The sequence below is a fragment of the Protopterus annectens genome, chromosome 10.part0, assembly GCF_019279795.1.
Source record: "Protopterus annectens isolate FY-2018-M chromosome 10.part0, PAN1.0, whole genome shotgun sequence".
In the NCBI taxonomy this organism is placed as follows: Eukaryota; Metazoa; Chordata; order Ceratodontiformes; family Protopteridae; genus Protopterus; species Protopterus annectens.
In genome coordinates this window covers 715,667,812-715,682,198 of record NC_056744.1, presented here as the reverse complement: position 1 = coordinate 715,682,198, position 14,387 = coordinate 715,667,812, and the positions used below count along the sequence as shown (strand labels likewise).

At 44.1% G+C, this 14,387-nt stretch overlaps 1 protein-coding gene across 1 annotated transcript in view; it reads right to left on the bottom strand.

Moving 5' to 3' along the window:
- Window positions 1–14,387, bottom strand: part of PATJ (PATJ crumbs cell polarity complex component) — a gene marked incomplete in the record, with an annotated part of 2,990,875 nt that overhangs the window by 711,288 nt on the left and 2,265,200 nt on the right.

The following is a 14,387-nucleotide window of genomic DNA, read 5'->3' as shown; positions in this document are numbered from 1 at the left end:
TCAAACTGCTACTGCTAAAGGACAGATAATGATCTTAACTACCAAACTTCAAACAAAAAGATTCACACATCAAAGAATGAGGGGAATCCAGAAAACACACACACACGCACGCACACACACACACACACACACACACACACACACACACACGGGCATCAAAAAAAGTGGTAATTAGCAAAAGCTCCCAAAAATGTTCTGGGGTGGGTTGGGTATGAGAAGGCAGTTAAACTGCTAACAATATATACAAAATAACAATACATTTACTTTTCCTTCAAAATTCTGTCTTGGACCAAAAACAGAAGCTTGTGAAATACATTTTCAAATAATACTACTACGAAATAAATGAGTCACTGAGTCACAAATTTAAGCACAAACTCAGAAATACTCAGTCTTTACTTTAAACCAGAGCATTGTACATATTAATATCTGTAACATATCTAATGATCTGTCATGCAGTAAACCACTGAAAATATTTCAAGCATTAAGGATAATTAGCCAGTGCATATTTACCACCAAAAAAGACATATTTTCCTCTTCAGATAATACTAGGATTAGAACAGAAAGCAAGATCTCTCTTCACAGTGGCAATGAGGAGTAGTTAGTCCCTCTGTCAGGCTGGCAATTTCAAGCAGTATATACTGAGTGACAGTTCAGACACACAGTCAGAAAAAATAGTTGTGTAAAATCTTACCATAACCATATCTCTCAACCTGGCAACATCAAAAATCTGGACAAAGGCCCATGAAAAATAGGTACAAATCTGTAAGCTGACTAACATACAATTTGCATATATAATTATGTAACCCCCACCCACACCAATGGAATTGTGGGATGCCAACTTTCAAACTCAGACTGAAAAACAACCAAAATATGGCCTCAGACCCTGTAGTAAATGGTAACCATTTTTTAAATGTGTAGCAATGATGTTCAATGGGAAGGGAGAAGATGATGAACCTTAGGATTTTATTTTTGGTGACTTGCAGTACGTGGGCTATGTGGTAAAAGTAGGGCAATTAATGGTAGGCAATATTCTAATCTTAACAAAAGAATATTATAGCTAGGACCTCCAAAAGTCATTCTCTAGGCCCTACTGATCAGTGGCATAAGCACAAGAGTTTGTGCCCCCAGAGCTGTCTGAGTTTGTCACCCATCCCCCTCACAAAATCATGGTCGAATGGGCCCCCGCCCATACACAGTTCCCCCGCTGCCACTCCAATGTCCCATTACCTGGCTATTTCACCCCATTTATCATAAACACTGCAATGTACATACTGCTTTACATCTACAATGATTATTAGGATTTCATTTAACACATTTATTTTACATTTTATAGCACAAACACTAATAGACATCTGCTAAACAAAGCAATACAGTCTCACAATGAAAGCAGACTTAGCATTAAAACTTCTCTGCCCTTGAAACTCACATTCATTGAAACAGCATTGAAACCCACATTCAAAGAAAATGCATCTGGCCGATGGCGGATAAAGATTACCTCTGGGCTGTTTTCAAATCATAGGGCCCTTGCACGTGACACATACATGTGTTCTTTGATACACCTTCCTGCCTGTATTAAATTATATTCCTTGTATAATATAGCATACTTGTTAGAGTGCATTTTAAATTTACTGTTTTGAAAAATTTTCCAGTAACCAATGAACCAATATCGACAAAACTGCTCAATTCAGAACATTTCCATCATAAAAGTCTACTCGGTGTACAATCCACCAGTATCAGTAAATATGCACAATCTCTACGGAAGTAAAAGCCATCTAAATAATTATACATTAAAGAGATATGCAACTAATGAAGAGGTTGCTGCTAGCAAACAACTTTATATTTCATTGTTTCATCTACAAATAAAGTGCCTGTTGCCCTTGAGGAATAAATTGCCTATGTTAACATTAAAAAAATGATAAGCTAGTAATATTACAATAGGGAATGGATGGCAAACTGATAACAGGTTCATAGTTACTGGGTATCTCCATGAAAGAGGACAGTCTCGGGACTGCAGCATCCATCCCCTTTAAAAGTACAACACAGTACAGTAATCCATCTACGTACTGTGGGAGTATAAGCCACAACTTTCTGCATCAAGACCAAGTATTCTACCTGTTGTGCTACTTAACACAAACAAACTTGGCATAAGCAGCACTGAACTTCTCTCCCCCTGAAGAACTATGCAGCACAAGAAATCTGGAACAAGCCAAAATTGAATGGGGGGGGGGGGCAAAACCAGGGACACATTTTAAACATTGCTTGTATATTCTTAGAAAAGTTGCTAGAATAAAATGTTTTGTGTTACCATGCGTTTCCAGATAGAAGACTGAAACTTAAACTGCTATCATTATTTAGTGAATTCAGTTCGCACAAATTTTAAGAGGAACAGACCAAAAGTATGAGCCAAACATGATGGTGATGGTATAGGTAGAGAATTTAGGCACTTGCTCCTAAGGTACAGGGTTTGAGTCTTAGTAACCCTTACCACCAGTTATACCTAACTGGGGTAACACACACACAGACACACACAGACACACACAGACAGACACACACACACACACACACACACACACACACACACACACACACACACACACACACACACACACACACACACACACACACACACACACACACACACACTTCTCAGTTACAGCAGCCCAAATAAAGCATTGCAGCAGAATAAAATACTTGCAAATATACACATCAGACATCACACATCATTCCTAGTTTGTTCAAATGGAGCACTGCAGCAGAATAAATACACAGCAGCCCAAATAAAGCATTGCAGTAGAATAAAATAACAACAGACTTGCAAATATACACATCTGAACACCGGACTTCACACATTGTACCTAGTTTATTCAAATGGAGCATTACAACAGAATAAATACACAGCAACCAAAATAAAGCACTGCAGCAGAATAAAAGACTTGAAAATATGAACACCGGAATTTACACGGTTTGTTCAAATGGAGCGAGCAGTCCAGAATGGACACCTTGAAGCAGGAAAATATCATACACCGCAGCATGCTCAAAATGGACATTCACACAATTTGTTCTGAATGGAGCAGAAAGATAAATCACCGGACTTCAAACGGAGCATTGCTGCAGGATAAATTAAATAAATACACAGCATCCCAAATAAATACACAGCACCAAGCAGCCCAGCAAAGACTTGCAAATATACACATTGGACTTTGACTTTATATGGTTTGTTCAAAATGGACGTTTGTTCAAATGAAGTGAGCGGACCAGACTTGCAGCAGAAACATATCACCACCGCAGCATGCTCAAACGAACACCTTGCAGCAGGATAAATTAAAGAAATACACAGTTCACCTTGTGCTTGCAACAGAACAAATTAAATAAATATACAGTTTCAGCAGAATATCACACACAGGCAGCAGGATAAATAATCTTTCTAAGTTTGTTCAAACAGACTTTACACAGTTCGTGAACTAAATGCACAGTTCATTCTGAATGAAGTGAGTGGCCCAGCAAAATATCACAAGCAACAGAGCTACAGGAGGAATTTGAATGGACTTTTATTACACAGTTCTTTTCTTAACTCCTGGAGGCTGACTGTGCACATTCCCTCCAAAACAGTTCAAACGAAATCTCTGACCGAGAACAGGCAGTAGCTGATGTCATTACGCATAGCCTGTAGGCTGGTGATGTGTGGTGATGTCAACTATAAATTTAAAGTTGTAATAATAAATAAATAAATAAATAAAATTGTGAATGAAAGGGGCTACTCAGGAATTCATGGCACCATTTTGCCCTCAAAACTGGTAAATACCAAGGAATTTGGTATGGTTGAGAGATATGACCATAACCACAGATGTTCTCTTCTATGTTGCAGGATTCTTTACATATGGGTTGTATTCCATTATAGACACGATGTCCAGCTTGTATATAAAATCTTCAAGCTACTATCTGCATGTGGGATGTCACACATAGGCTCAGGGAAAGTCAGCCATAAATGGGACTTCTTCATGTACAATACTCAGAATAAAGTAGCTCCGTGAGGAAACTCTAAAAAGAAGGCCCAAAGGACAGTCATCCAAATAAAGAGCAAGATGGAGGGGAAAGGAGAGTGGGATCGAATATTGCAACACAGAAGAGAAGACATAGTACAGTTGTGTACCATAGCTACCATAAATGTAGATGTTTGAGTGTATTCACTGTTGTAGTCATCACATTTGGGGTATCCCTGTCAGGGTAGCCCTCAGTCGCCCCGAATACCAGAGGCTTAGTACTTCTGTGTCGGTTGCCTTCGCTCCAGGACTGATGTCAGGTCATCAGTGGTATAAAATAAGGCAGCCTGCACCATTACATCAGTTTTTCTTGCCCTGTCAGGAGCCCCCAAGAGGGAGCTAGGCTATGGTGGAAGAACACCACCAGTAGAAAGTAAATACCAAAAATTCCTTGTAAGGAGAGAGAGAGAGAGAGAAATTGAGAGAGAGACAAGGGGGATGGAGGAAGGGAAACCAGGACTGCAACATTGAATACACCCGAACATCTACATTTATGGTAAGTGCACACAACTGTACTATATTCTCCGTGTTTCACTGTTGCAGTCATCACATTTGGGTTGATTCCCAAAGCTGAAGAAAAAGGGTGGAGGCAATCAAGAAGACTGGGGGCTGGCTAGGATGCCCTGCAAGACTGCAGTGGCAAAGCCTGCCCTGGATTTGGAGAAGATAGGCAAGGTGGTAATACTTGGTGACGGTATGAACAGATGTCCATGTTGCAGCCTGCAGGATTGTCCCTGGTGGGGACCCCTCTGAGGAAAGCTGCAGAGGTGGAGGTTGTTCTAGTAGAATGTATCCTGACCCCCCTTGGGGGGAGGTTTCCCTTGCTGCTTGTAGCAGAAATGGATGCAGTGTGCTATCCATTTGGAAATGGATTGTTTGGATATGGCCTTGCCCTCTGCTCCTGTAGCAAAGCTAACAATTGATCAGTCCTTCTAAATGATTTAGTCCTGTCTAGGTAGAATCTGAGCTGTCTATGCACATCTAGAGAGGGCAGAATCATTTCCCCTTTGTTTTGTGGGTTAGGGAAAAAGGTGGGCAAATGAATGTATTGGTTAAGAGCAACACTGGACACCACTTTTGGCATGAAGGATGGATTAGTCCTAAGGGAGACCCTGTCAGCATGGAAAATGATGAAGGGCTCTACAGCTATTAGTGCTTGTAGCTTGGATACTCTTTTAGCTGAAGTAATGCCCACAAGCAAGGCTGTCTTCCAAGAGAGAAACTAACTCTGCTGAATGTGCTGGTTCAAAGGGGGCAGGATGAGCTTTTCCAACACAAAGTTAAGGTCCCAAGCTGGGGTAGGTGCTCTTCTGGGTGGCCTCAAATTGTTAGCCCTCTTAGGACCTGTCTGATGAGAGGGTGGGAGAAAAGAGGTGGCTCTGTGCTGAAATGACCAGGGATGGCAGAAGCATGAATTTTAATAGAAGAGAAGGATAGACCCCTGTGTAGTAGGTCAGCCAGGTAATCCAGGGTGAGAGGTAGGGAGGGCTGTGCCGTTCCAGCTCCCTTAGCCTGCCTCCAGGTGCAAAACCTTTTCCACTTGTCAGCATAAGATTTTCTAGTGCTAGGGCATCTGGCCTCATGTATAACATCTAGAACTTGTTTGCTTAGATTGGCAGCTTGTGGAGTGGTCAGGGAATAAGCCAGGCTGCCAGATTGAGGGCCTGCAATTGGAGATGCATGAATTCTCCATTCCTCTGGGTCAGGAGTGTTGGGATCTGAGGGAGATGCCATGGTGGCAGGGGTGACAGGCTGCGCAGTAGTGGAAACCAGTGCTGGTGTGGCTAGTCTGGAGCAATCTTGACTGTCCTCAGTTTTTCCACCCTTATTTTGAGCAGTGCCCTTGTAATGAGCAGTAGAGGGGGAAATGCGTAGACCGAGAGTTTGCCCCACTGGAAGGATAGAGCATCCACTTTCCAGGCCTTGCTGAAAGGTTCCCTGGTGCAGAATTTGCTGAGTAGATGGTTGGAGTGGGAAGCAAAGAGGTCTACCTTTGGGGTGCCCCATTTCTGGGTTACACGTGTGAAGGTTCTTTGGTCTAGCTGCCACTCGTGTGGGTCCAGAAGATTTCTGCTTAAGGTGTCTGCAAGAGAGTTTAGAGAACCTGGCAGGAATTGTGCTAACATGTGTAGTTGCATGGCTGAGGCCATGTGCCAAAGGGTCATGGTGAGCCTGCACAGAGGGTGAGTCCCTCCCTGCTTGTTGATATACCACATCACAGTGGTGTTGTCTGTTTTGATCAGTAGAGGCCCCGGGGAGAGTTGGGGTCTGAAAGCTGTCAGAGCATGCTGAACAACTAACATTTCTTTTTGGTTGATGTGCAGATGTATTTGATTTGGGATCCATTGGCCCTGAATGCACCTGCCATCCAGGTGTGCACCCCAGGCATAGTCTGATGCTTCTGTGGTGAGGGTCTGGGTGGCGTGGGGTTGGAAGGGTGGTCCCTTGTTGTGGTAGCATGCTGCTGCCCACCAAAGAAAATCTTTCCTTAACAAGGTATCATTGGTATACGAGTTTCCAGGTCTTGGGAGTGTTGACACCAAAGGCTTTTTAGGTATCACTGCAGTTTCCTCATATGCAGTCTGGCATATGGAATGAGTACAATGCAAGAAGCCATGAACCCAAGAGCTTGCAGGATTTTCCTTGCGGATAACTGGGGTCTGGTGGCTAGTTGAGAAAAGTAGGCTGTCAGGTAGGTTTGTTTTTCTGGTGTAAGGAATGCCATCTGGGATGCTGTGTCCAGGCTTGCTTCCAGGAATACAATTTTTTGGGTGGGTACTAGGTTGGATTTCTTTTTATTGATAGTATGCCCCAGGGAGGTCAGTAGGTCCTTTACAAAGGTCAGGTGCTTTAGCAGCTTTTCCTGACTGTCTGCCTGAATCAGGCAGTCATCCAAGTATGGGTAAATTTGAATATTTTTTGTCTGCAAAAAGCAATGGCGGGATCCAAACATTTTGTGAAAACTCTGGAAGCAGTGGATAAGGCAAAGGGAAGCACAGAAAACTGAAAGTGCAGTGATCCTGCCCTGAAATGTAGATATTTCTTGCATGATTCCTTGATTGGGATGTGTAGGTAGGCCTCTTTTAGGTCTAGGGTGGCTAACCAAGCATCCTTGGAGAGGATAGGTAGAAGCTGCTGGAGGGTGTGCATTTTGAATTTTGGTATCACCAGGAAGGTGTTTAGAAGGGATAGAATGAGGATGGGGCACCAGGTGCCCTCTTTTCTGGGTACCAGGAAGAGTCTGGAGTAGAAACCTTGGCCAATCTGTTCTGCAGGAACATGCTCTACTGCCCTCATAGAGAGCAGGGAAAGGACTTGCTTTTTGGCCTCTGCCCACTGATTTGGGGGAAGATCTGGGAACCCTTTTGAGGTTGGTAGAGTGTGGAAATAAAATTTCTATCCCTGGGACACTATGTTGAGGGCCCAGCGGTCATTGGTAATGGTGGCCCAGGTGCTTGCGTGGAAGGAGAGTTTTCCTCCTAGGGGCAAGAGCAGGTGGACAGAGGGTGGGGGTGGAAGTGCAAAATCATTGTGAGTTCTTACCATGAGGGGGTGGCTTAGCACTCCCTGGTTTTGAAGAGGAGGAACTCCATTGCTTAGATCTCTGCATTCCTTAGGCTGTTGTCTGGGGGGCCTGTTCACCCGGGGTCTGGGCTGAGCTGACCTGAAAGAAAGGACCAGTGCTTGGAGAGGCAATGCCTACTGAACCTCGGTGGCTGGACCTGCAAGAAGTCTAACTGTCTGCATAGATTTAACTTTTTCTTCCATCTTTTTTAAGACATCCTCTGCCTTGGTGCCAAATAAGTTGTCTTTGTGCAATGGTGCGTCCAATAATTTGGATTTGACATGGTCTGGCAAGGGCTGTTCCTTAAGCCAAGCATGCTTTCTAAGGACAGAACCAGTGACTGCTGCCCTGCAAGATGTTTCTAGGGTGTCAAAGCCACATTGTAAGATGTGCTTAGTTACCTGACTTGCAGAATGCATTAACATTTGTAACTCTTTATTTTCTGCACAAGCAGGAAAAGAAGATATTTTTTGTTTGAGGAGTACCATGGTATGTTGCTGATATTTCAGCATATGGAATTGACAATTTTTCTTTAGTTATGTTAGGAACCTGGGTGGTAATTCCCAGATATGCTCAGAATTAGTCCAAAATGACAAAAAATACACCGAACCCACAGACATTGCCAACATCCTAGCTGACAGGTTCAGCGCAAACTTCTCCCACCAAAAGGGCAAATATCTATCCCAGCAGAGTGCTGCCCCCCTGACATCTCAGATGCTCAGGTAAGAGCCGCCCTCTCCAAAGCAAAAAACACAGCATCAATGGGACCAGACGGTGTCCCGGGCTGCGTCCTACATGAACTCCAAGAAGAGCTAAACCCAAACATAAAACTACTGTTCAGTCTCAGCCTTACTACAGGATATGTGCCCAAAGAGTGGCATACAGCAACAGTGGTCCCTCTCCATAAAGGTGGTGCCTCAACGGATCCTGGAAACTATCGCCCCATAAGCCTGACTAGCTTGGTCTGCAAAGCTATGGAAAGGATCATCATAGACCTCAAATAAAGATATTGGGGACCTAGTAACACTGGATCCTACCCAGTTCGGCTTTGTTAAGGGCAGATCCTGCCTCTTAAACCTGGTTGATTTCTTTGAAACAGTCACCAAGGCCATTGACGAGGGGAAGGTGGTCCACACAGCCTACCTGGACCTCGCAAAAGCCTTCGATACAATACCCCACTCGGGCATTATAGATAAGCTCACCAGCTTAAATATAAACCCCTATGTCACTAGATGGATTGCAAACTGGCTCAAGGACAGAACCCACATGGTTAGAATTGCTGGAGCCATGTCGGACTCCAAACCAGTTACAAGTGGTGTCCCACAAGGCTCAGTCCTGGGACCTCTCTTGTTCGGTATATATTTCTCGGAGGTCAGGCCAACACGGAAGGACTGTGGCTGACCAAGTTCGCAGATGACTGCAAACTGGCACATAATCGACTCTCCAGCCGACACAAGCATCCTCCAAAAGGGCCTCATAGAAACAGACAACTGGTGCCAGAGCCATGGCCTCAAGCTAAATGCCAAAAAGTGTATAGTCATCCCCTTTGGCAAAAACAAAGTGACCACAAATTACCACATAGGTGGAAATCCATTAAGTACAGAAGAAGTAATTAGGGACCTGGGGACCCAAGTTGATAGCAATCTCTCATTTGACAACCACGTGGCCAAAGTGGTTAGAAAAACATTTTATATAGCCCACCTAATCATGAAGGGATTCACATCTAGATCAGGGGAGGTCATAGTGCCTCTTTACTCATCCCTCATCAGGCCCATAATTGAGTACAATGCCCCTTTTGGGATGTACCTTACCAGACACCTGCAGCAACTGGAAAGACCCCAAAAGTACCTCACCAAGAGGATCAAAGGGCTCAAACAGATGCCATATGCTGCCCGGTTAAAGAAACTCCAGCTCTACTCAGTGGCATACCACCTGTTCAGAGGCGATCTGTGCCTGACATATAAAGCCATGTCCAACCCGGAATTAATAGACATGCTGCACCTCAGAAAATCCAAATCCCATCGAGCTACGCTCGAGAGACTTGAACCTCAGCACTGAAATAAATAGGACATGCTGGAGGGACAGATTCATAACCCAGAGGCTCCCTTCACTCTGGAATAAAATCCCAGTCCAGGTTAGGCAGAGTCCCTCATTGACTCTCTTCAAGAGGAATCTTGATGAGTGGATGGGAGATCGTAGGTTTACCCCGGGTATCACTTCTGTGTCACTGTTAGATAGAGGCACAGTATACTAACCTCGAAAAAGGGCATAGCAAAATAAATTTAAAATGGGTGGCGAAAGCCAAACACATTCTGGCTAGGCTTATAAATGCCATAGGGCAGATAGCCTAGTATGAACCTATGAACCTATCTGTCTAATGCTTGGGAATCCCTAACTGATGGGGTGGGATTCTTAGCAGAAGTTGCTTTAATTCCTTTAGGTCCTTGAGAGATAACCTCAGGGTCAGCAGTAGGATTTTTGAAAAGAAATTTGTGAGAGTCAGAGACTCTGTAGTACCCTGTCAGGTATCCTGGGAGCAGGAGGGAGGGTGTCAGGAGTCAAACTGGATTCCATAAAAACATCATCCACAACATAGGAATGGCCAGAGGTCTGTGCTGTGGAAAATCTAAGAATTCCCTGAGTCTTTTTTTTGACTGAGGGTAGTCCTGACATTCCCATGGGAAATGTTCCCTTAAAGTAAGTAGGGTTCCCCAAAGGAAAAGTCCTCAGGTGGAGAGGCTGAAGGGATGGATTCCTCTGCATCAGAATCCTCATAAGCAGAGAGGGGTTGCATATCTTCATATTCAAATGCATCAGAGTCATCAGACTCCTGTTCAGACAAAACTACAGTGGACAAATCTCTTTTTCTTTTGGAAGGGGTAGCCTGGTTTCCCTTGATAAGCATTATAAGGTCTTCCACCATTTTAAGCATCTGAGACTGTGGCAAGGAAGCAGGTGCCTGAGATTGGGTTGTCGGTTTCTTGGGTGTGGTTCGTATCCTGGGCCTTAGAAACTCAGTAGTTTTCAAAAAAAACGGTAGACGTGAAAGAAGTCATCATTCTGTGTCGAGAATCGGTAGTCCGAAGTACTTCCTCAGAATCCGGTGCCTGCTCAGTGGCTCCGAACCCATCCAAGGTAGAGACATCTACAGGATCCTTAGTCAATGAAGAGTCTCGCGGCATACCGGACTCCGAAAGGGTCTTGGTAGCGGCCTGCGAATCCACAGAAGCAGGCATCAGGGGCTGCGAAAGTGCCTCACTGAGGACCGGAGAACTGACGACTAGCTTAACGGAAGCATCGTCGGCAGTTTTGGACATGTGCGGCCTGTCTCTGTCTTTATCCTTACATTTTTTTGGAAGATCTGCTGTTGGATGGCTTACTGAAGCCATATCAGAATTCGAGTACTGAGAGCAAAAATATCTAGCTACAATAAGGGCCCGACGACGTATAGTTCTGGCATTGAACAAAGCACAAAGGGACAGCAGAGGACATCATGGTCTGGGCCTAAGCAAGTGACGCAGTAAGAATGAAAGTCTCGGTGTGGTATTTGCTTTCCACAGGCGAGACAATTGTTAACTTTTTCTGACATCGTTTAGGGCAAGAAAAAAGGATCCCCAATGGGGTACTTAGCTTTAGAAAACTTCAACTTCAATTCGGAAACGAAAAACTCAGGTAGCGGCTGACCAGCATTCATGCGAACTGCTTCTGCTTCAGGCTCCTCGGCAAGAAAGACTGATGCAATGGTGATGGCTGCCTTATTTTATACCACTGACGACCTGACATCAGTCCTGGAGCGATGGCAACCGATGCAGAAATACTAAGCCTCTGGTATTCAGGCCGACTGAGGGCTACCCTGGCAGGGATAACCCAAATGTGATGACTGCAACAGTGATACACGAAGAACATCTATGGTTATGGTAAGACTTTACACAACTATTCTATGTCCTTTTATTCAGTGTTGCTGTATTCTTTTACATATGGGAGAGTACAAAAGCTGAAGAGGAACCCAGGGAGGGGGATGAAACAGAGAGAAATTAGTCAAACATTTTCGAGAAATCCATGCAGAATTGCTCTGGCAAAACCTGCTCTGGCCCTGGAAATATTACCCAGCTTGTAATGTCTTGTAAAGGTATGAACAGATGACCAAGTGGCAGGTTCCAGAATGGATTTGGTGTCCAAACCCTTGAAGAAAGCCCCTGAGGACGCAACAGATCTAGTGGAATGGGCTTTAACCGAAGAGGGTAATGATATCCCATGAAACTGATAATAAAACAGAATGGCTTTAGAAATCCATGAAGAGATACTTTGTTTAGAAACAGGCAAACCCAGAGCCCTGGGATGAAAAGACATGAAATGTCTATCAGATTTCCTAACAGACTTAGTTTTGTCAAGATAGAATCTAAGCTGTCTATGGACATCTAGGGAATGCAAAATTCTCTCAATAGGAGATTGTGGAGATGGGGCTAAAGCAGGCAATTGGATAGTTTGATTTAAGAAAAGGTCATTGACCACTTTACGCATAAAAAACTGATTAGTTCTTAAAAAAACCCTGTCCTTATCGAAGACCAGGAAAGGTGGTGAAGCCATTAATGCCTGGCTCTCAGAAACCCTTCTGGCAGAAGTAATGGCTACGAGAAGCACTGTCTTTAAAATACAAAATTTCAGAGAAGCTGAAGCTGCTAGTTCAAAAGGGGCCTGAGTCAACTTCTCCAGGACAAAATTAAGATCCCAAGGGGGAGGAATTGGTTTCCTGGGAGGATTGATGTGAAGGATGCCTTTTAAGAAAAGTTTAACTTTCAGCCTGGAAGCCAATGGAGGACACAAAGGCAAGCAAGCAGACAAGGCAGAGCAGGGGACCTTGATAGAAGAATAAGAAAGACCACTGTTGAGTAACTCATACAGGTAAGAGAACACCAAAGGAATATCCAACCAAGAAGGGGTCCTTTTTTGGCAGCAGATATAAAATCTTGTCCATTTGGAAATGTAAGATTTCCCAGTAGTGGGTTTCCTGACCTCCTGCAAAACCCAAAGCACATCCTTAGAGAAAATGTGCCTAAAAGGAATCAAAAGTTGATCACTCACAAGGTCAGGTGAAGAGTTGACAAGTGTGTGTGAATCAAATATCCCTTGCCCTGAGTGAGTAGGTAGGTCCATCCGGTGAGGTTACTTGTAGTGATGGCCCATGGCTAATTGCAGAGGAATAGGGAACCAATGCTGTCTTGGCCAAAAGGGAGTCACTAACAAGATGTTTGGTTTCTCCTGTAAAATTTTCAACAGGACTTTCAGAATTAAAGGGAGGGGGGGCTGCATAAAGAAGCATCCCCTTCCATGAAAACAATTGGGCATCCATCTTCCAAGAATGAGGGTGAGGGATCCTGGCATAGAAAACAGGAAACTATCTGTTCTGAGGGGAGGCAAATAAATCCATCTCTGGAATACCCCACCAGGGAACTAGATCCAAAAACACATCCTTATGAAGCATCCACACATAAGATGGTGCCATGGATCAGCTCAATGCGTCTGCCACAGAGTTCTGCACAGAAGGAAGGTACACTGCATGCAGTGAGCCTTTGTATTGAATAGCCAACTCCCACTCTTTGACTGCTAGGTGACAAAGACGATAAAGTTTTGTACCCCCCCTGCTTATTTATGTACCAAAGGACTGTAGTATTATCTGTGAGAATCTTGAGGGGTCCTGGTAGAAGCAGAGGATGCAATGCCTGTAATGCTAGAAACAAAGCCTCATTTCCCTGATATTTATGTGCTCTCTCCTCTGAGTGGGTGATCACAGCCCCTGAACCTTTGTGGAAGCGAAGATTGCTCCCCAATCTAAATCTGAGGCATCTGTATAAAGTTCCTGTACTAGTTAAGAGATTTGAAAGGTAAACCAGGATACTGACTGAGTTGCTGCATCCACCACCCTAGCTCTTCTTTTTTTCAAGCACAGAAGAAGAGAAATGACAGTCTCCAAGCGATGAGCATGCTGTGACCAGACGGTTTTCAGAATCATGTGAAGTTTTGCAAAGGGCAATATAGCAACTGCAGAGCCCATGAACCCAAGAAGTCTGAGGAACTCCCTGGCAGTGATGGAAAGAAGAGATGCCAGGAAAGCTGAGAGAGAAAGAGCTTTCTTTGAAGGAAGAAATACCATCATCAAATCTGTTCCGAACCTGCACCCCAGGAAAATGAGATCCTGACTGGGTGAAAGAGTAGATGTTTTGAAATTTATTGTGAACCCCAAAGCCTTGTAGAAAGGGAAAAGCTAGATCCAGGTGTTGGAGCAGAAGATCTGGACTGCTGGCCAGAAAAAGCAGGTCATCCAGGTAACGGTAAACTTGAAGACTTTCAGTCTTAAGAAAACAATACCTGGGGCTAGACACTTTATGAAAACATTTGGAGCAGTGGAAAGACCAAAAGGCAAGACAGAGAACTGAAAGTGCCAAGAACCCACCAAGAAACACAAGAATTTCCTGAAGTAAGGGTGAATAGGGATATGCAGGTAAGCATCCTTTAGATCCAGCGAGGCTAGGAAGGCTTGAGGAGGCACAAGAGGGAGAAGAGACTGTAGGGATAGGATCCTGAAAGAAAGCAACACCAGGAAGGTATTCAGCTTTGAGAGATCCATAATGGGTCTCCAAGGACCCTCTTTTCTTGGAACCAAAAACATCCTGGAATAAAATCCCCTGCCTTGCTGGTCTGAAGGGACTGGTTGAATGGTGCCTTGTAGAGAAGGCTGAGCTAGCAGCTGAGGAAACAGATGTAGCTGGTCTAAGGGCAGTTGA